The sequence below is a fragment of the Schistocerca cancellata genome, chromosome 6 (genome assembly GCF_023864275.1).
Source record: "Schistocerca cancellata isolate TAMUIC-IGC-003103 chromosome 6, iqSchCanc2.1, whole genome shotgun sequence".
In the NCBI taxonomy this organism is placed as follows: domain Eukaryota; kingdom Metazoa; phylum Arthropoda; class Insecta; order Orthoptera; family Acrididae; genus Schistocerca; species Schistocerca cancellata.
This window is the reverse complement of record NC_064631.1, coordinates 502537018-502561385: the sequence shown is the minus strand read 5'-3', so window position 1 is coordinate 502561385 and position 24368 is coordinate 502537018.

Below are 24368 nucleotides of genomic sequence, written 5' to 3'. Positions count from 1 at the left end.
CAGCACAAGGTCGATGATATAAAGTCAGTTCGTAGTAAAAATATTTGTTACTAATAAATCAGATACATGTGCAGTATTTAACAATCATTTTCTGACCATTGCTGGTGAATTAAATAAAAATTTAGTTTGTACAGGAAATAATATAAATTTCTCGGCAAATGACTTTCCGAGATTGATGTCTGAAATACCCCTCTGTGATACAGAGAAGGGAGAGATTTAGTCAATAATTACTGAAGACTAAAGACTCTCATAGATATGATAGAGTGTCTAACAGAATATTAAAGTACTGTGCTGCGCATGTTAGCCCTGTATTTAGCCTCATTTGTAATTTTTTCCTTTAGGAATAGTCAGTTTCCTGAACGATTAAAGTTCTCAGTAGTAAAGCTTATAAAAAGGGAGAGAAGGATAATGTAGAGAATTTTAGACCAATTGAAAAGGCTGTGTATGAAAGGATAATTGATCATTTTATATCACGTAATTTGCTGTCAAATGTACAGTTCGGCTTTAGGAGTCGTTTAACAACTGAAAATGCTAAATTCTCTTTCCTTCGTGAAGTACCTCACGGAGGAAAGAGAATTTAGCAAAACAAACAAAAGCTTTCGAACGTTAGGCTATTTTTTGATTTAACTAAGCCGTTTGGTTATGTTGATCACAAAATATTGCTCCAGAAGTTGGACTATTACGGAATACGGGGAGTAGCTCACAATCGTTTCATCTCTTACTGTAGCAACAGACAGCAAAAGATCATCATTCACAATGTTGAGAATGGCTGTGATGTGAGGTCTGAGTGGGATACAGTCAAGTGGGGGTTGCCCGAGTGATAAGTGTTGGGGCCACTCTTGTTCCTTATTTATATAAATTGTTTCCCCGTTAGTATTATGGGTAACTCTAAAATATTTCCGTTTGCTGACGACACTAGCTTGGTAGTAAAGGATGTTGTGTGCAACATTGGTCCAGCTTGAAATAGTGCAGTTCATAACCTAAGTTCATAGCTTGTAGAAAATAAACTAACGCTAAATCACAGTTAGTCTCAGTTTTTTCAGTTTGTAACAAACATTTCAACAAAACCTGACGTTTTAATTTCACAGATCGGGCATATGATTAGTGAAACTGAACAGTTCAAATTTGTAGGCGTTCAGACAGTAAACTGTCGTGGAACGCGCACGTTCAGGATCTTATTCAGACTTAATGCTGCCCTTTTTACTATTCGAACGGTATCTGGAGTGAGTGATCGTTCGACACAAAATTAATCTACTTTGATTATTTTCATTCGCTTATGTCGTATGGTATTATATTTTGGGGTAACTCTTCCTAATTCTAAAAGGATATTTTTGGCTCAGAAACGGGCGGTTCGGGCAATAAGTGGCGTAAGTTCACGGACCTCTTGTCGACCCCTGTTCACGAGTCTGGATATTTTGACCTTCGCCTCAAAATATATATATATATATATATATATATATATATTTCGTTACTGTCATTTCTTGTTAACAATATTGTCTTATTCCCAAGAATATGCAACTTTCACTCAGTTAATACTTGGCAGAAATCAAACCTGCACTTGGCTCGCACATCCTTAACTCTCGCGCAGAAAGGTGTGCAGTATACTACTGCGTCCATTTTCAATAAGCTAGCGCTCGAATTTAAAAATCTTAGCAGTAATCCACGCACTTTGAAATCGAAAGTGAAGAGGTTCCTCATGGGTCACACCTTCTATTGAAAAATTAAACTGATTCTTGTTGTATTGTTGATGGCGTTTACTTAAACTTATGATTGACTTTTTCGGGTTCATAAACATTTTATTTTTATCTGATATTACTTTCATGTTGTAACTTCATGTACTGACCTGTTCCGTGACCTTGGAGATTTGCTCCTCAGTTGGGTCCTACGGAATTTGACGTATAAATAAATGCATAAATAAGTAAACTAAGCTGTTGAACTACTACACTCTATAGCCTCAGGCTGTGCTCGCCATTGGATACCTCCATCCCCGCCCCCCATTGCCATTAGCAGCCAATATTATGGTAGTAGACAGTACGTGGACTGTACAATACCGTAATCATTGGCCTTTTGCGGCTCCGCATTCTCTGTGAGCTATACAAGGTGCATTCAAGTTCTAAGGCCTCCGATTTTGTTTCTCCGGACTGGAAAGAGATAGAAACATGCGCATTGTTTTAAAATTCATTTTCAATACGTCCCAGAGATGGCAGCACCGTACGGCAGATGGAATTTTACCGCCAGCGGCGAGAATTAGAACTGTTTTAAATACTTAAAATGGCGACGTTTTCCTTACTTGAACAGCGTGCAATCATTCGTTTTCTGAATTTGCATGGTGTGAAACCAATTGAAATTCATCGACAGTTGAAGGAGACATGTGGTGATGGAGTTATGGATGTGTCGAAAGTGCGTTCGTGGGTGCGACAGTTTAATGAAGGCAGAACATCGTGTGACAACAAACCGAAACAACCTCGGGCTCGCACAAGCCGGTCTGACGACATGATCGAGAAAGTGGAGAGAATTGTTTTGGGGGATCGCCGAATGACTGTTGAACAGATCGCCTCCAGAGTTGGCATTTCTGTGGGTTCTGTGCACACAATCCTGCATGACGACCTGAAAATGCGAAAAGTGTCATCCAGGTGGGTGCCACGAATGCTGACGGACGACCACATGGCTGCCCGTGTGGCATGTTGCCAACCAATGTTGACGCGCAACGACAGCATGAATGGGACTTTCTTTTCGTCGGTTGTGACAATGGATGAGACATGGATGTCGTTTTTCAATCCAGAAACAAAGCGCCAGTCAGCTCAATGGAAGCACACAGATTCACTGCCACCAAAAAAATTTCGGGTAACCACCAGTGCTGAAAAAGTGATGGTGTCCATGTTCTGGGACAGCGAGGGCGTAATCCTTACCCATTGCGTTCCAAAGGGCACTACGGTAACAGGTGCATCCTACGAAAATGTTTTGAAGAACAAATTCCTTCCTGCACTGCAACAAAAACGTCCGGGAAGAGCTGCGCGTGTGCTGTTTCACCAAGACAACGCACCCGCACATCGAGCTAACGTTACGCAACAGTTTCTTCGTGATAACAACTCTGAAGTGATTCCTCATGCTCCCTACTCACCTGACCTGGCTCCTAGTGACTTTTGGCTTTTTCCAACAATGAAAGACACTCTCCGTGGCCGCACATTCACCAGCCGTGCTGCTATTGCCTCAGCGATTTTCCAGTGGTCAAAACAGACTCCTAAAGAAGCCTTCGCCGCTGCCATGGAATCATGGCGTCAGCGTTGTGAAAAATGTGTACGTCTGCAGGGCGATTACGTCGAGAAGTAACGCCAGTTTCATCGATTTCAGGTGAGTAGTTAATTAGAAAAAAAATCGGAGACCTTAGAACTTGAACGCACCTCGTAGTGCGGAAGGACCGACAGTGTGTGGTACGAGCGGAATCTTCCGACGTAGTTGGTCTTCTGCTGTGGAAGGCTCCATGGTGTGACAAGTACGGGTCCAGCCGCGCGCTCGAGTGGGGACGTAGCTGCCTGCTGCACTGGAATGTGTAGCCAATCGAGTGGTGCGTTGGCCTTCCTGCTTGACAGATTTTCGTGAGCTCGCGCAATCCGATTTAATGCGAATAGTCAGGAGAGGTTAAGTACGCTACTACTGGTTGTTCTAATGTTGAGTTCGAGAAAAGTAGTGAGAACGTCATACTTGTGCTGTGTTTACTGACATGGGCTTGTGAATTAAAGAACTGTTCAGACACGTTCGTCAGTTATATTTTGAAGCTCGTGAAACCTATTGGTCCAACGGGATTATGAGATCGCTGTGCAACGTTGCGTGCTGCTAAGCGATTTGTTAAATTGTGCTGCGTGTGTTACTGACATGTGCATTTTTTCCTGTTGTAGAAAATTGTCATCTTTCATTTAAGTCTGTTGTGTCCAGGTATTCCTAGACATCCCCATTTTTTTAGTACGTCGGGGTGAGTACTGTCAGCTCTGACGAACCAAAACAGACGCCCTGGTCAGATACGTAAACTATTATTCTGTTATTAACGTTTTACTGTTCAAATTCACTTACTGCGGTGCTCACCACTGTAAACTGTAAGATTCTGGTTGCTTTGAAAGTGCGTAGTGATCATTTATATCACGTTGTGAATAATTCAAATTAACTGTCTTTCGATGTTTATCTGATGATTGAAGTTTGAGATTCAGTGCACTTCTCTTTAATTTGAACTGGCTCTGAATGCAGACTGCTCTGTCTTGAAGGTTTTAAAGTTAAAAATTTGTCAAGTACTTTAGGTGACATGTAAGAAAGTGTTTTAAATGTTTGACTCCGGTTGTTATTTTTGCCTTTGTGTCAACAACTGGCATCGCGTAAATTGCCTTCTTCGAACTGTAATTCAATAGAACTAACAAATGCTTCTGTTTTTTTAATACTTTGCTGTTTAATCAAGTGCAATAATTTCTTTTATAGTTCTGAATATAAACAGCTTTGCTTATTTCTTCCTATTTAAAAAATAACTTTTAAATTTTAACTGCTCGAGTGAGGAGTGTCATTTACGAATAGCTGAAGGATATTTTTTGAAGTTCTAGTAAAATTGTTCGCGCCTATCAGTGGATTCCATAGTGGAATAATTCTGTATTCGGGGCCTGTGCCCGTGAATTCTTTATGGTCTGCTTAGACAGAACAAATAATTATTTGTTTAAGTGTGGTTAACCTCGTGTCTTGTAGTGCATGATGTGTCAGCTTTTCTTTAAATATTATGCAAGTACGAATGTTGAAATCGTCATTGTTGTTAAGTGTGTTAAATAAATTGTCTAATACGTGCTCAGTGCCTTGCCACTCAAGGATGGAACACCCAAGTCCAACCTTCTCCAGAGTTTTCCCATCCCCTATTCTCAAATCTAATATCAATCCACATTCCGTATGGTATCAGTCAGGTCAGATTACGCAGCGAATTTCTCTTTCAGAAACCCCATTTGAATGTCGGTTGTTAGTCAAAAGATTGTGTTATGTTTCGTATAAGGAATTTGATAGCAGCAGGATGTTGGCCTATTGAGACAGCAGTTTGCCCTTCCGCGATATTTTTGCTCTATTCGGTCAGGATCCCAGGACTGTTAGGCGAAAATGGAACCGATGAACTCGGGCCATAACAATGCAGGACTCGACGGCCCCACGCGATTACCGCCCGAGAGGGCGGATATATTGTTCCCTCTGCTCTGCTTGGTGGTACGTCCACGTTCGTGTGTTGAGTTAGAGAACGGCCACTTTGGCCTAAGAGAAGGCTCCACACAGACAGTGCGACAACGTCTGTTGCACTATGGCGACCACCGTTGCGGTTTCCCTGGACACGCCTGCAAGGAGGAGCCCTCCGTTAGAGGTATGCCCAGTGACAACACAGTAATGTGCCTTGTTCTCTATTATTTGCTGAATTGGCAGTGGTCATTTAATGAAAAACAGAGTGCTTGAGCGACAATGTGTTGTGCGCGTCTCATTGGTAGACCTGGGTATTATTGCTGACGAGTTCTGCGAAGACTGCCGGCCGCTGTGGCCGAGCTGTTCTAGGCGCTTCAGCCTGGAACCGCGCGACCGCTACGGTCGCAGGTTCGAATCCTGCCTCGGGCATGGATGCGTGTTATGTCCTTAGTTTGGTTAGGCTTAAGTAGTTCTAAGTTCCAGGGGACTGATGACCTCAGCTGTTAAGTCCCATAGTGCTCAGAGCTAGTTTTCTGCGAAGACCAACTACTTTCGTTACAATCCACAGCTGCTGAACTAGAGACGCAGTGACGCTGTTGGTGTAACACTGCCACTCTGTGAGGGTTTGGAAAACTCCCATTTCCTCTGCGTAATGATATCGGGTCGAAATTTTTTGACGACCACAGCCACGAGGTGGTGGTTACGACAGCTCTTCCAAACAGTTTTTGAAGTGCAGTTTTTGTCATTTAAATATTCGAGAAGATCACCACTTGCTGGTTCATCTTGTCCCTACACGAATATGCAAGAAACACTGCGTCAGTTAACAGTTAATGTTCCTCGGTGCTGAGAGGCACTTGTAGCTTTTTATCACACATTGTAGCCATTTGCCACACGAACTTTGCCTGGCTTATAGCAATTGCTTCATTAGAGCGCAGCAAACAACGCATTACATTCGTCCAGAATCAGTTGGCCTCTAGCGCCTGACGTAAGGCGATGGCGCACTACGCATTGCACAGTCGGAAAACGCTTGAATTATTCTGCCAATGTCGAGGGGACGACGCACTACACCGGACACATTACGTACGCGGCGCTAAATTACTCCTGCTGGGAAAACCCAACTTCAGTTGGAACAAACGGAAACTGTATAATTTCGCAAACCACTTGCGCAGTGGCTGGTAGTGCGGTTTCGGAACTTGGTTTCAGAACCTACTGTCGTGCAGACACGCCTTTAAACGTAAAAATTGGTTCTGTCGGAAAGTTTAGTGCACGCTATGGAATACGAGAACGTTATGAGTGAGCAGCTTACAATCGAAACAAATAATTTCCCTAAAAACTTGCTCGAGATGTTGCAAAACATAACGCTACCTACAGTGCGAACTACGAGAGCCAAGACTCAAGCAAAGAGAATTGTGTCAATATTCGTTTGAACACCATTTTGCGCCACCGATCAAGTTCCAATCGGACATTCGAGCTAATTTAACCAGGCCATTGTAGGGCGACCTAAAGCTCATCGTAAATTTCGATCCACGGTGCAAGTCACCATATTTCACATGAGTAAAAGACTCCAGTGGTGAAAGAAAGAAGTGGCAGACAGCAGTCCTCAGACTTACACACAAGGGATCGAACGCCAGAGCGTTGTGTCGGTAGTGTGGCACTGAGCCACTGGGCCAAAGCAGTGATGTAATAAACGCAGTATTTGCCCCAAAAAACTAGCAGGAAACAACTGAAAGGAAAATCACATTACACATCACTTTCTCAACGTATTAGCTTCAATGTCGGTTTCGATGCAAAAGTTCATCTTGTACAGAAGAACCACTACAGCCGAGGTCTTCGATAGGTGACATTACTAAACAATTCTCTTAATGTGCCGACTACAGAAGTCAGACACAACTCGACATGAACATATTTCATTTACAACTTTGGCAACTCAAATTCTGTATCAGTTTTTCCAGATTTAGGAAACGCAATATTGCCACTGCAACAGTGCACGTAATTTTTCATTTGCAGCACTGTCTAAACTGCGTCCACCACACATCACGCAAAAACCATATTTTATGGGAAATTACAAACGTTTTACAACCGAAGAAAATCAGATGATCGAAGTAGTATACAATTCAAAAACAGAAGAAATATCTAAAGAGCCATGATCTACGTCTACATCTACGTGATTACTCTGCTATTCACAATAAAGTGCCTGGCAGAGGGTTCAATGAACCACCTTCATGCTGTCTCTCTACCGTTCCACTCTCGAACGTCACGCGGGAAAAACGAGCACTTAAATTTTTCTGTGCGAGCCCTGATTTCTCTTATTTTATCGTAATTATAATTTCTCTCTATGTAGGTGGGTGCCAACAGAATGTTTTCGCAATCGGAGGAGAAAACTGGTGATTGAAATTTCATGAGAAAATCCCGTCGCAACGAAAAACGCCTTTGTTTTAATGATTGCTACTCCAACTGAAGTATCATGTCTGTGACACTATCTCCACTATTTCGCGATAATACAAAACGAGGTGCCCTTCTTTGTACTTTTTCGATGTCATCCGTCAGTCCCACCTGATGCGGATCCCACACCGCACAGCAGTACTCCAGAATAGGGCGGACAAGCGTGGTGTAAGCAGTCTCTTTAGTAGACCTGTTGCACCTTCTAAGTGTTCTGCCAATGAATCGCAGTCTTTTGTTTGCTCTACCCACAATATTATCTATGTGATCGTTCCAATATAGGTGATTTGTAATTGTAATCCCTAAGTATTTAGTTGAATTTACAGCCTTCAGATTTGTGTGACTTATCGCGTAATCGAAATTTAGCTGATTTATTTTAGTACTCATGTGAATAACTTCACACTTTTCCTTAGTCAGGGTCAATTGCCACTTTTCGCACCATAGACATATCTTATCTAAATCATTTTGAAAGTCGTTTTGATCATCTGACGACTTTGCAACCCTGCTGCCCACTCCAAGAGCTGAAGTTCTCCACACGGCATGTGAAGCTAGGAAACGCTTAACTGTGACGAATCACAATGGGAACTGCGAATTCTCTCTCTCTTTCTGCCTCTCTTTCTTTTTCTTATCTTTAGTCGACAGAAAACTCTCTAGATTGAGCAACTGTTTAAGTTGAGCAAAACGGAAATAGGCATCCTCTTGAAAGAAACTTATTAATTTTCTTGAAGTGATTTAGAGAAACCACTAGAATACCTGAGTAAGAATGACCTAATTTTGATCTCAATCCTACTCCTCCCGAATATTAACTAACATCGTACAGATGTGAATATGAGAGATACGTACGGAAAAGAATTTTGTGAATTTCGAGAAGCGCGTGCATCAACACATTTGTTACGAATAGGAACATTTGTGATCATACGATGTGAACGTTCGGAAACACCATTTATGTGGCATTATCTCGAACTAAAGGCTTTTAATATTCTGCCTTACTTAGGTATAAAAGACATACACTCAATGATGAAGAACCACCGTGAAATAGCTTTTATAAAAATTGTAATAAGCAGCAGTGACTTGAACGAAGAACTAACAGCAGACGAACGTATTCAAATACCGAATTCAGTAACAATAGATAAATATGTTTTAAATAGGAAAGCCGTTCAAATGAGACGTTCTTCGTAAGTTCTGGTTTGATGCAGTCCACTACGACTTCCTCTCCTGTGTCACCTTCATCTCAGCATTGCACTTACATCCAACACCTTCGATTATTCTTTGCATGTTCCATTGTCTTTCCCTACAGTTTTTGCTCTCTACGGTTTCCTCTACTACAACTGAAGTTAGTCCCTGATTTATTAACAAGTATTCCACCATCCTCTCTCCTTTTCTGTTTCCCATACTTCCTCTCCGAGTCTGTGAAGAGCCACCTCAGTTATCAGTTCATTTAATTTTTTTGCATCATTCTGTGATACCACATCTGAAATGTTTCGTTTCTCTTCTCAGATTTTCTCATAGTTCACGATTCACTCCGATAGATTATGTCCACCAGACGTCCGGATGTATGTCTATTTTTTTAGTACTAACACACTTCTCTTAGCCTGTTCTGGTATGCTACTCAGATTTTCTTTTCTTCGGCCACCGTACGTTGTTTTACTTCATAGCTAGCAGAATCTTTTCACCTCGTTTTCTGTGTGGTCCACAGTTTTTAAAAGTTTATCGTCAATCGCATTTCTGCTACTAGTCATTATTTTTGTCATAGGTTTTCTGTTGATGTGGTTTTCAGTCGGAAGATTGGTTTGATGCAGCTCTCCATGCTACTCTATCGTGTGCGAGCCTCATCATCTCCGAGTAACTACCGCAACCTACATCTTTCTGAATCTGCTTAGTGTATTCATCTCTTGGTTTCCTCCAATACTAAATTGGTGATCCCTTGATGCCCCAGAACGTGTTCTACAATCGATACCTTCTTTTGGTCAATTTGTGCCACAAATTGCTTGTTTCCTCAATTGTATTCACTACTTCCTCATTAGTTATGTGATCTACCCATCTAATCTTCAACATTCTTCTGTGCACCACATTTCGAAAGCTTCTGTTCTCTTTTTATCTAAACTGTTTACCATCCATGTTTCACTTCCATATATGGTTACACTCCAGATACCATCAGAAAAGACTTCCTGACACTTAAATCTATATTCGACGTTAACAAATTTCTCTTCTTCAGAAATGCTTTTCTTCTAATTGCCATTCTACATTTTATATCCTCTCTACTTCAGCCATCATTCTGGTGCCCAAATAGGAGAATTCATATACTAGCTTAAGTGTCTCGTTTCCTAATCTGATTCCCTTAGCATCGCCCGATATAATTCGACTACATTCCATTATCATTGTGTTTGCTTTTGTTGGTGTTCATCTTATATACTCCTTTCAAGAAAATGTCCATTCCGTTCAACTTCTCGTCCAAGTCCTTTGCTGTCTCTGACGGAATTATGATGTCATCGGAAAACCTCAAAACTTGTGTTTTTTGTCCCTGAACCTTAATTCCAACTCCAGATTTTTCTTTGGTTTCCATTGCTGCTTATTCAGTATAGGTATTGAATAACATGGGCGACAAACTACAATCCCAACTCACTCCCTTTTCAGCCACTGCTTCTCTTTCAAGCCCCTCAACTTTCACAACTGCCGTCTGGTTACTGTACAAGTTGTAAATAGCATTTCGCTTTCTGTATTTTGTCACTACTACTAACCATATAGAAGAGCTGCATGTCCTCGGGAAAAGTAACGGCTGTGGTTTCCACTTGCTTACAGTCGTTCGCAGTAACAGGACAGAAAGGCTGTTTTGGTTGATGTTACAACGTCAGATCAGTCAGTCATCCAGGCTGTTGCCACCGCAGCTACTGAAAAGGCTGCTGCCCCTCTTCAGGAACAACACGTTTGTCTGGCCTCTCAACACATTCCCCTCTGTTGTCGTTGTACCTACTATACAGCTATCTATATAGCTGAAGCACGCGAGCCATAACGCCGACGGCAAGGTCCATGGCTCAAGAGGGATAGGTTTTCTACCAATAAATATTATGTTCCCATTAGGATATCCCTTTACAATGAAGCACTATTTTGAGAATTTAAACTAATTCCAAATATGAAGTCACTGACTACAAACAAGTGGAATGTTCTTCGCGTCTCTCCATCCACTTACCACCTCTGGCCTGTGTTCCTCCCACCAATATTGCTTTGTGGGTCGAGTAAGAAAGATTCAGATTTGTCCACCCAAAAGGATCAGCAGGAACAAATTTTCGGAGAGTATGGATATCAATTGTGCCTTCATTGCGTTTCCCAAAGATTGAAGGCTTACATAAAATGTTAATCACGGGATTCGTTATATTAAATTTGAAAGGCGATGATCAACTGCTGTAATATATTTCAGAATTTGTAAGGTTTCTAGTTTATTTTTAGTATTCAAGGAACGTGATATCAGCTTTAAACTTTCATTCGATTTGTCATACTTAATATTTGTACTCTGAATATTTTTCGAACAGTGGTCTTCGATAGGCCAACGGCTGTGCCGCAGTAGTAACACCGGTTCACGTCAGATCACCGAAGTTAACCACTGTTGGGCTGGAAACACTTGGGTAGGTGACCGTCCGGTCTGTCGAATGCTGAGGAGCTACTTGATTAACAAGTAGCGTTTCCCGTCACGAAAACTAACAATGGCTGGGAAACAGTGTTTTGTCCTCACACCCATCTATATCCGCATCCAGTGACGTCTAAAGGCTGAGGTGATACTGTGGTTAGTTAGTGCCGGTAGGGTCTTCCGAGAACTGTTAGGGCGGAGTTTAGATTACTGTTCAGTAGTCGATATATTACGCCACAGTGATTCTGAGTACACACAATATGATCGTTGGTTTCCAGTAGCACTGTCGTTTCTGTAGCGTTCTGTGAAAATTCAATGGGTGAGTCGGGTTTTGGTCCCACTACTGAATGATCTGGAAACAGCTTCCAGAGTATAGGTATAAAGATACTGAGCTTTGAGAATATGATTTGGTACAGATTAATTTGAGAAGTGTGAACATTTACAGTTGATGTTGTTACTGCATTGCGTGCCTGCGCTTAATTTATCATGAGTTTGAAAAACGAAAAGTTTTAGTAGGACTTTATTTTATTGGTCCGGGTTACTTAGTTCGATTATTGAGACGTGATAAGTAATGGTATCTAGCCACATGGCCTCTGCACTCAGAAATTTTAGATTAACGCTCCTTTACCATTCTATGAATTCATTTCGTCGAAAATTCATACATCTTATAAAAACAGTGGTTTTCTTAAAGTTGGTTGCTATTGTGAAACAGTTTCAGTATATTTTTTGGATGCTAGTTTCTTTTAAATCATTTAGTAAATGCAATTTACTTCACAGTCTCCTCACAAAAACTTGGATTTTCAATTTCGTGTCGCCACACTGCACTAAACCGAATACAATTCCACAAAAGTAAAAGTAAAGCTTAATGTACTTAGGATAGCTGCATGTTCTTGCAGTCCAGTGCACAAGGTTTTTTATCTCTCTAGTTGGTTTGGTGTTGTACTGTATTTTGATGTTCAACAGTCTCGATCAGTACGAAGTTTCCGTTGCCACATGTAAGTCATAAAAATTTGTCGTTGTTGTTGTCTTCAGTCCAGAGACTGGTTTGATGCAGCTCTCCATCCTATTCTATACTGTGCAAGCTACTTTATCTCCAAGTACCTACTGCAACCTACATCTTTCTGAATCTGCTTAGTGTATTGATCTCTTGGTCTCTCTCTACGATTTTTACCCTCCACGCTGCCGTCCAGTATTAAATTGGTGATCCCTTGATGCCTCAGAGCATTTCCTACCAACCGATCCCTACTATTCAAGTTGTGCCACAAATTTCTCTTCTCCCCAATTCTATTCAATACCTCCTCATTATTTATGTGAGCTACCCATCTAATCTTCAGCATTCTTCTATACTACTACATTTCGAAAGCTTCTATTCTCTTCTTGTCTAAACTATTTATCGTCCATGTTTCACTTCCATACAAGGCTACACTCCATACAAATACTTTCAGAAAATACTTCCTGGCACTTAAATCTATACTCGATGTTAACAAACTTCTCTTCTTCAGAAACGCTTTCCTTGCCATAGCCAGTATACATTTCATATCCTCTCGACTTCACCATCGTCAGTTATTTTGGTCCCCAAATAGTAAAACTCATCTACTACTTTAAGTGTCCCATTTCCTAAGCTGATTCCCTGAGCATCAGCTGATTAATTCGACTACATTCCTAGGTCCTTTTAATATGACAGTCAAGCAATAAGATCATCCGGGTGTTGCAGTTCAAATTAACATCAGGTTCAGTTTGGGTATAGTTCAGATCTCATTTCTTAATAAATATTCTCATTCTTACAGTACAGTTTTACATTCACATGGGTATCATTCCGTGTCCGGAGTTTCACTTAATCAGTTAGCACACACAAAATTACAGGGAATGCTGATGAAAGCATTTTGGGTATTTATTCATTTAAAATTCGATTTGCAATGTTATGCAGAATTTTTATTCTTTTCGTTAAGTGTTGGAACTGCCTGTCACGTATTGTGACGTCACGTATTACAGCACTGTTCTCTGCGCTGCACAAATCTGAATTTCACAGAACAGGTTATTTAACATACAGTTTTACGTTTCCTAATTAATTTGATAAACGTTAATTCAGATACAGTTATACAGTTTGAGATATTTTTGGCAACTCATCCGTATCAGATTGTGTTTCCGTAATTACGCCACTTGCGTTGTTCAGGATTACAACACAGACACAAGAAGTTAAAGATAGGAAACCAGTCCAGTCCAGTACAGTGATAGTTCACAGTATTAAACTTTTTTTTTTTCAGAAAAGTTACAATTTCATCTCGCGCAATCAATGAGTTGTGTATTATCTACACAGCTGTCGAAACGCACAGGAATGTGTGAGTTCGTGATTATGGTCCCTAGGTGGATATAATTTGTCCACATTAATTTTTCTACAATTGTGTTGATGCTTTAAGAAACCAACCACTTTTTATATAACTCCCTTTGTACAGGGCAGCCAAAGCGTTCAAATGCAGTCGATATAATGAGATACAGGTGTATTACGCCAACTGAAGATTGGTGAAAATCCGAAAAGTGTCTTAAAATAAATAGTTATCGAAATATTTGCTGGATCCTGTATTTCTTAAAGTAATCTGTTCGGCAATAGCCAGTAACTCTTAGAAAGGTTTTCTCCGTTCATAGTGTCGTATTGTACAAGTGTTCTGCAGGTAACGTTTTCAGTTGAGTCTTTGGGTAATTTCAGTGCGGCGCCTAAGACACAGTGTACCTTCAGATAAGAGGGCTACTTTGGACACACACGGGTCGCAGTAGGCTACACAGCAGGTAGCCCGTCCAGAGAGCAGTACTGCGACTTGTCGGTGCAGCTGGTTACGTCACCTGCACGCGGGACCCCTCGTCTCTGCACGCGGCTTCCGAGAACGGCCTCGGACGGAGCGAGGTCGCCGCCAGCACAGTCTTCTCGTTCATAGAGTTTCTCGGAAGGGAGCGACGGTCTCATTCACTAGTAGCTCGTTTCCTCTCCTCGTAGGGAAAAAGTTCCAGCTGACGTCTCTTACTTCCGATTTGCTTCCCTCGTCACACTCGCACACACACACACACACACACACACACACACACACAGGTAGTTTGTCTCTGTTAGTCACCTTTTACTAATATTTATTAGCATGGCGCGATTCGGTGCATGTAGCCATCATCAAGTGCATTAGTTACATACACATTAATCTGAAGTGTACGTGCAACTTTTAATGCACCGGATGGAGGCAGCAAGTTGCCGAAACGCGTCTTGTTAACAAACATCAGCAAAAAGTTACTGAACAGTAAAAATTATTTCATAAATTTGTTAGTCGCTGACCTCAGCCAATTCCATAAAACACGGATAAATTTAATTCTAACATTTTTAATTGTAGTCTGCTCCTTTTTACAGTATACTAACACAGTAGATTTTTTATAACACAATTCCTAAATTTCTGTTATTCCTTAATTGTAGTAACATTTGCTTCTTCTTCGTCTACCTCTTTTTCTTCAGTTCAAGGAATAGGCGAATCGCCTGTTCCGATCCCAGTCGAGCCTTATCTCCCGTGAGCTCGTTTCCCTTTTGGTTTGTACACTCATGCTCATAAAATAAGGATAATGCTGACACATGGCGAAAACACGCTCTGGTGGGCGGTTGACGGGTTTAAATCACCTCGGGGTAGGACCGTGCGGTGCGTTTGACCTGCGGTCGTCGCACGGTGGCGCTAGCAGCAGTCCACATACGCAGAGGTGTCTTGGTGCATGTCAGAGTACACTGCAGCAAGTGTGCAAACGTCTTCAGACATGCTAATGGAGACTGTGTATTGAAAGTCGCACAAAGACCACATATTGATGACGTTATGAGGGCAGAATACTAGGCCGACAGGAGGAAGGTCAGACACAGCATGTCGAAACACGGACCCTCCGTATGCCACAAAGTGTGATCTCAAGATTATGGCAACGAATCCAGCAGACAGGAAACGTGTCCAGACGCTACATTACGGGATGTCCACAGTGTAAAACACCACAAGGAGACCGATATCTCACCATCGGTGCTCACCGATATCTCACCATCGGTGCTCGCAGATGGCCACGGACTACTGCAGATAGCCTTGCTCGGGACCTTCCCGCAGCCACTGGAACAGTTGTCTCCAGACACATAGTCTACAGACACTGAACAGACCTGGTTTATTCACTCGGAGACCTGCAAGGTGCATACCCCTGGTCACAGGAAAGCCCTTTAAGCCTGGTGTCAAGAACACAGTTCATGGTCATTGCGACAGTGGTCCCAGGTTGAAACGTCCCCTTAGAAAAATTATAGAAGACTGTGCTTAAACTGACACACAATATTTTTTTTAGCGCAACGCAATCTGACTTTCAAAAATCCCTACAAAAGAATGGTCCTGACTAACATTAATCTATACCTTTCACAAATCACTTACCTCACCAAAAATCTCCGTTACTCGAACTACTGCAATACAGCGAGCGCCACTACTGCCAGCTAAATAACAGATTCAAACTACGGAAGGCACTAACTACTAGTAGGCATAGTTAGCAAATGAAAGATTTTAATAGAGAACAAACATTGTATTTACCTTAATAGTCATAATATATATAGCAGTTCATAACATCCATTCTTACAAATATCAAAACTCCGCCATTTCTCTCCCCACGTCCACCACTGCTGGCGGCTCACCTCCAACTGCGCAACGCTACGCGCGGTTCACATCCAGCTGCCGCTGCCCAACACTACAATGGCAGACAACAATGCACACTAGCCACAGACTGCACACAGCACAGCCAGTGATTTTCATATAGAGCGCTACGTAACGTTGCCAATAAGAAAACATAAACAGCCTACTTACATAAAGAAAACATAAACAGCCTACTTACAAGGTTATGTTCACGGACGAGTCCAGGTATAGTCTGAACAGTGATTCTCGCCGGGTTTTCATCTGGTGTGAAACAGAATCCAGATAACAACCCCTTAATGTCCTTGAAAGGGACCTGTATGGGGGTCGTGGTTTGATGATGTGGGGTGGGATTATGACTGGTGCACGTACACCCCTGTATGTCTTTGACAGAGGAACTGTAACCGGTCAGGTGTATTGGGATGTCATTTTGCACCACTATGTCCGCGTTTTCGGGGGTGCAGTGGGTCCCACCTTCCTCCTGATGGATGATAACGCACGGCCCCACCGAGCTGCCATCGTGGAGGAGTACCTTGAAACAGAAGATACCAGGCGGAAGGAGTGGCCTGCCTGTTCTCCAGACCTAAACCCCATCAAGCACGTCTGGGATGTTCTCGGTCGACGTACCGCTGCACGTCTTCAAACCCCTACGACATTTCGGGAACTCCGACAGGCAATAGTGCAAGAATGAGTGGCTATACCCCAGCAGCTGCTCGACCACCTGATCCAGAGTATGCCAACACGTTGTGCGGCCTGTATACGTGTGCATGGTGATCATATCCATACCGATGTCGGGGTATATGCGCAGGAAACAATGGCATTTTGTAGCACATGTAATTCGGGACGGTTTTCTCAACTTACCACCAATACTGTGGAGTTACAGATCTGTGTCGCTTGTGTTCCCTATGTGCCTATGCTATTAGAGCCAGTTTTATGTAGTGCCATGTTGTGTGGCACCACATTCTGCAATTATCCTTAATTTATGAGCATGAGTGTAGTTCAATACTTGTTTTGTTATTCTTCCTACTAGCGCCATATCGATGGGTTCTAGACATTTTAGTCTTTCGTTTTATTAATTCAGCCAACGGTCTTGCCGGAGAGGAAACACCGATTCCCGTCAGATCACCGAAGTTAAGGGCTGTCGGGCTAGGCTAGTACTTGGATAGGTGACCGTCCGGCTCTGCCGAGCGCTGTCGGCAAGCGGTGTGCATTCAGCCCTTGTGAGGACAGTTGAGGAGCTACTTGATTGCGACGTAGCGGCTCCGGTCACGAAAATTGACAACGGTCAGGAGAGCAGTCTGCTGGTCATAGTGTGCTCCTCCAGTGACGCCTATAGGCTGTGAGGATGATATGGCGGTCTGTCGGTACCGCTGAGTCTTTCAAGGCATGTTCAGATGGAATATCATTAATTCATTGACTGAATAAACTCTCAAGTCAGCTTTGATGTCTACATTACTTATCTGATCCCTCAGACAGCAACCTTTCGTGTGTTTCATCAATTTTATTTCAGGGGCTTGTATAAACGTTTCATCTTGCTTTTTCTTGTCTGCAACCATGAGCTGTATATGAAAACAGATACAGCAAAAAAAAAAAAAAAATTCAAATGTGTGTGAAATCTTATGGGAGTTAACTGCTAAGGTCATCAGTCCCTAAGCTTACACACTACTTATCGCTTGCTCCTCAGAGCCTTTTTAGGGGACCATAGATGGCGTAATCACAGGGAGAGAGGTCCGGACTATATGGAGGGTGGCCGAGAACCTCACATCTGAATTTGTGTAGGAGTGCCCCACTGTGTTGGCCATATGAGGCTTTGCATTGTCGTGGAGCAGAATGACCCCCACAGGTGAGATTGCCTGCTCGTTTTGATTTGATCGCTTGGCGAAGAGTGGTCAAGGTTTGCGAATAACACTGGGCATTCACTGTTGTCCCGTGGTGCAGGAAGTAAATCAGAAGAGGGCCATCTTGGTCAAAGAAGAACGTCGTCATAACCTTTCCTGTGGATGGCCTTGGCTTTTTTTGATGGTGGTCATCCTGAATGCTTTACTGGAGACTTTGTCGTTTTGATTCTGGTTCGAAGTGATGACTAATCTCCAGCCACCACTCGTGCCAGGGCGCATTCCCTTCCCGAGCATAGCGCTGTACATGAGCAAGACAATGGGCCACTTGACATGCTACCTGATGTAGTTGTAGACTGTGGGGCACCCATGGGCGTATGTGCAGTCGTTCCTTAATGAAGGTATGAACACTTCCGACGCTCAAACCGACCACGGCAGCTATGGCTTTCACTGTCAGTCGACGGTCCTGGGTAATGAGTGCATCCACCAGCTGGGCGATGTCATCGGTAATGCAGTGTGGTGCTCCATACCGTGCATCATCGGCTAACTACGCCGTCCTTCCCTGAAGCGCTTGTGCCACGCCTTGACCCTTGCAAGGAACATGCGGTGTTCGCCGTACACTTGTGACATTCGTCGATGAATTTCCGTTCCTCCTCCTCCTCCTCTTCCTTCCGCAGTCAGAAAACGAACATCGCCTCTTTGCTCTTCGGTTGACGCCTCCATGTCACTGTTTGCAATGCGACTGGCAGCGTTCGACGGTTGATGCATGCTGCTGCTAGCTCTGTATAGTCACGTGACATGCACGCGTGCCCTTTAGCGACGGGCTGTGAATTTCCACGCTCTTGTCGGAACCGCACGTCGTTACACACGCCACGATATTGCCCTCCTGTCACCGGTTTGCGCATTCCAGACTCCGGCTCGTTTCTTTTTGAAAGCCTCTTATATTTCATTTATCGTGCATGTCATTTTCTAGCCGGTAGCTTAAAACCATTCCTAAGCAAAGAAGGGAAAGCTGAAAGGTTGATGGAGTATGTACAGGGACTATACAAGGGAGTTGAACTCGAAAGCGATATCATACAAAATGAAGTGGACGTAGATGAAAGTGATACAGGAGATACGATATTGCGAGAAGAATTTCACAGAACTCTGAAAGATCTCAGTCGAAACAAGGCCTTGGGAGTAGACTATATTCCCTTAGAACTACCGATAGGCTTAGGAAAGCCAGCCATGACAAAATCTTCTGTCGTGCAAAATGTATGAGGCAGGGGAAATACCCTCAGACACTAAGAAGAATGCAATAATTCCAACTGCAAAGAAAGCAGTTGCTGGCTGGTGTGAAAATTACGAAACTGTCGTCATGATTGCAAAATACTAACACGAATTTCTTACAGAAGAATGGCGTAACTAGTAGAAGCTAATCTCGGGTAAGACCAGCTTGGATTCCGGAGAAATGTAGGAACACTCCAGGCAATACTGACCTTATGATTTATCTTAGAACACAGGTTAAGGAGAGACAAACATACGTTTATAACATTTGTAAATTTAGAAACAACTTTTGAGATTGTTCAATAGAATACTCTATTTGACGTTCTGAAGGTAGCAGCGGTAAAATACAGGGATCGAAAAGCTATTTACAATTTGTGTAGGAAATTTTTGGAAATTTGTGGTAAGATCTTATGGTCATCGATCCATAAGTTTACACACTATCTAGTCTAACTTTAACTTACGCTAAGGACAACAAACACACACCCATGCCCGAGGGAGGACTCGAACCTCCGACGGAGGGCCGCGCCGTCCGTGACAAGGCGCCTCAGACCGAGCGGCACTTGTACAGAAACCAGACGGCAGTTACGAGTCGAGGGGCATGAAATGGATGCACTGGTTGAGAAGGGAGTGAGACAGGGTTGTAGCCTATCCCTGATGTTATTCAGCCTGTATACTGAGCAAGCATTAACGAAAAAAAAGAAAAAGTTGGAGTGGGGATTAAAGTCCAGGGAGAAGAAATAAAAACTTTGAGGTTTGCCGATGACATTGTAATTCTGTCAGAGACAGCAAAGGACGTGGAAGAGCAGCTGAATGGAATAGATTGTGTCTTGAAAGGAGGATATAAAATGAACATCAACAAAACAAAGACGAGGATAATGGAATGTAGTCGAATTAAGTCAGGTAATGGTCAGGGAATTAGATTAGGAAACAAGGCACTTAAAATGATAGATGGGTTTTGCTTTTGGACAGCAAAACAACTGATGATGGTCAAAGCAGAGAGGATATAAGATGCAGACTGGCAATGGCAGGAAAAACGTTCTGTAGTACTAACATTTTAAGTTTGGCAAGGCCAATATCTGGCATGTTTTAATTTTAATTTTATATTGTGACATTTCTGAAGAAGGCTACATTATTATAGCCGAAACCTAGGTAAAGTTTCTTTGCTTATGCGACGGGGGGGGGGGGGGGGGGGCGAAATTTAATTATATAGAAGAGTTTGTTAACATCGAATATAAATTTGTTAGGAAGCTTTTCCTGAAGGTATTTTTAATGAGTGTAGCCATGTATGGAAGCGTAACATGGACAATAAACAGTTTAGACCAAAAGAGAACAGAAGCTTTCGAAATGTGGTACTGCAGCAGAATGTTATGTAACTAATGAGGAGGTTCTTAATAGGATTGGGTGAGACAAGAAATTTGTGGCGCAACTTGACCAAACGAACAGATAGATTAATAGAACACATTCTGAGACATCAATGGATCGCCAATTTAGCATTAGAGGGAAGTGTGGTTGGTAAAACTCTTGTAGAAACCAAGGGATGATTACAGTAAGCAGATCAGAAAGTTGTATGTTGCAGTAGTTATTCGGAGATGAAGAGGCACGAACAGAATAGAGTACCTTGGAGACCTGCGTCAAACGAATTTTCGGACTGAAGACCACGACAACAGTTTACTTCACAACCTAAGAAGTCAAAATCGGAAATTTGTTCGAAAACATTACCGTTGCAGATCTATCTTACTCTTCTAAAATTATTTGGTCATCAGCGAAGATCATAGAGTTCATCTAGTTATCTGGTACCATTTTAACGCTTCAGTTGACACTGATTCCCCATCATCTAACACTGTCGTCAATTTAGGTACTAAAAACTGTGGATAAGATGCACGTTTGTCAAATGTTGTTGCTCCAATTTCCTCTCTACCTATATTTTTGATTCTTGTTTCTGTAGACAGACTTTGTGACTTGTATCGAGTGCTTCAGTACCCTCGACTTTCTAAAACACTCCATAAAACATATCGGCTGATTCGGTAGAAAGCTTTCTCGTTATCTGTAAGATCAATATGTTTTTCCGTATTAAACTTCCCCCTCTTTATGATTCGTCTTACTGCAGTAATGTTGTCACTGGAACGCCTTCCCCTCCTAAATCCATTTACTCTTGAAATAGTAGTGAGTGGGCTATGTTTTTAAGTAGATTGTGGATTTTTCGTGGCTACAGCTTGTAACAGCTATTCCACGATAGCTCTCGCAGTTATTACGCAAGTGGGATTAATCAGTAGTTGGCCGGGATACTGTCATCTTCTTTTGTGTTCAACCCTCAGGATAGTTCACATCGGTACGCCATACCACTCTCTTGTATACTTTCTTCATCATTTCCGCATACGCAGCGCATCCGATGTCGTCCCGGCGACTCGTTCCTTCAATACCCCTTTCTCCTTATTCCGGTGCTGTTGTTAAGAGTCTGTCTGTCTGTGTTTGGACGTGCCTCCAGAGAGACTTGGTTACCTGGACTTTTTTCGGCATCTCTTCATCGCTAACTCTGTCTGTCCAGCTGATCTTAAACGTCCTACTGTAGCACCATATTTCCAGGGCCTATAGCCGTCTTCTCCCTTGTTTTCATATTGTCCAAAATTCACAACCGTACGCGGCCACACTACAAACAAATGCGATCATGATCCGTTTTCCTATTTCCAAACTAATGTTCTTGCTGATAAGTAAGTTCTGTCTCAAATTAAACGCAATTTTGGGCTGCTACATACTGCTCTCAATTTGTTTCCGGCTTCTACCATTCCTTGTGATATCTTCCAAAATAGGTAAATTCCTCTATCACTTCTAACACCTCTCTTCCATTTCTTGTTTTAAGAGGTTCATTTTGTTGTTCAGCAATGCGTACCATCACTTTAGACTTTCTTTTGTTTATTCTCATAGCATACTAATTCTACAGAAAATCATTTGCGTTGTGCCGAAAACCTTCTTACGTCTCCGTGACCATAGCAAATATCATATGTATAAGGTAGTATGTCTGTCTTCTGCCCATTAATTCTGAAACCCTATCTCAGTTGCTTCGCTAACTTGGTCTATAGCTCCCTGGATATAAGCATTTAATATAAGAGGAGAGACCATACGTCCTTGCCTCATACCTTTTTTCTAATTTTTGCTTCTTGTTCCTGATGAACAATCCTAATCAATAGATAGAAGCTGAATATCATACGCATATCTTTGTCATTTAGATCTGCTTTCTTAAGCACTAAACATTTCTTGCCAAGTAACAGTATGAAATGCCTGTTCCAGGTCTACAGAGGCAATATAAATTGGTTTACTTTTCCCTGTAACTGCTTTTCGATAAGCAGCCTCAGTGCCAGAGTCGCCTCCCTTATTCTTAATTGCCTCCTAAAGCAAAACCGATAGTCATTCAGCATATCTTCCACTTTCTCTTAATTCTCCTCAGAACTATCTTTGAGAATTTTTGAGGAGTACGATATTAGGTTTAAGGTTCGGCCGGCACTGTTCACATTTTGTAGCTGCCGCCTTCTTCGGTAGAGGAATCATGACGCATTCCTGGAAGCTCGCTGGTATCTCTCCTACGTTATAGATGGATCCAATCAGTGTCAGCGGCGTCATTTTCGTACTTTGCCAACATTCTCGATTTATTCTGTAACAGTGTCATCAATGGCCGTTGCTTTGTTCCCCGTAGTTCTTTTAGAGCTTTCTCAAACTCTTCTTGCGGACTGTCATCTCCTTTGTGATTTTCAAAACCTTCCCCTTTTTTCCTATTACGCCACCGATAAAGATATTCCATCAAACAATTCCTCAAGGTATTGTTTCCAGCTCTTCACCACGTCTTCACCAAACAAAATTTTCCCTCTTTGTCTTCTATTGTACCGATACGGTTGTTTTGTGTTTGTTAAAATACACTCCTGGAAATTGAAATAAGAACACCGTGAATTCATTGTCCCAGGAAGGGGAAACTTTATTGACACATTCCTGGGGTCAGATACATCACATGATCACACTGACAGAACCACAGGCACATAGACACAGGCAACAGAGCATGCACAATGTCGGCACTAGTACAGTGTATATCCACCTTTCGCAGCAATGCAGGCTGCTATTCTCCCATGGAGACGATCGTAGAGATGCTGGATGTAGTCCTGTGGAACGGCTTGCCATGCCATTTCCACCTGGCGCCTCAGTTGGACCAGCGTTCGTGCTGGACGTGCAGACCGCGTGAGACGACGCTTCATCCAGTCCCAAACATGCTCAATGGGGGACAGATCCGGAGATCTTGCTGGCCAGGGTAGTTGACTTACACCTTCTAGAGCACGTTGGGTGGCACGGGATACATGCGGACGTGCATTGTCCTGTTGGAACAGCAAGTTCCCTTGCCGGTCTAGGAATGGTAGAACGATGGGTTCGATGACGGTTTGGATGTACCGTGCACTATTCAGTGTCCCCTCGACGATCACCAGTGGTGTACGGCCAGTGTAGGAGATCGCTCCCCACACCATGATGCCGGGTGTTGGCCCTGTGTGCCTCGGTCGTATGCAGTCCTGATTGTGGCGCTCACCTGCACGGCGCCAAACACGCATACGACCATCATTGGCACCAAGGCAGAAGCGACTCTCATCGCTGAAGACGACACGTCTCCATTCGTCCCTCCATTCACGCCTGTCGCGACACCACTGGAGGCGGGCTGCACGATGTTGGGGCGTGAGCGGAAGACGGCCTAACGGTGTGCGGGACCGTAGCCCAGCTTCATGGAGACGGTTGCGAATGGTCCTCGCCGATACCCCAGGAGCAACAGTGTCCCTAATTTGCTGGGAAGTGGCGGTGCGGTCCCCTACGGCACTGCGTAGGATCCTACGGTCTTGGCGTGCATCCGTGCGTCGCTGCGGTCCGGTCCCAGGTCGACGGGCACGTGCACCTTCCGCCGACCACTGGCGACAACATCGATGTACTGTGGAGACCTCACGCCCCACGTGTTGAGCAATTCGGCGGTACGTCCACCCGGCCTCCCGCATGCCCACTATACGCCCTCGCTCAAAGTCCGTCAGCTGCACATACGGTTCACGTCCACGCTGTCGCGGCATGCTACCAGTGTTAAGGACTGCGGTGGAGCTCCGTATGCCACGGCAAACTGGCTGACACTGACGGCGGCGGTGCACAAATGCTGCGCAGCTAGCGCCATTCGACGGCCAACACCGCGGTTCCTGGTGTGTCCGCTGTGCCGTGCGTGTGATCATTGCTTGTACAGCCCTCTCGCAGTGTCCGGAGCAAGTATGGTGGGTCTGACACACCGGTGTGTGTTCTTTTTTCCATTTCCAGGAGTGTATTTGTTTGCTGTTTAATAGGCTAGAACAG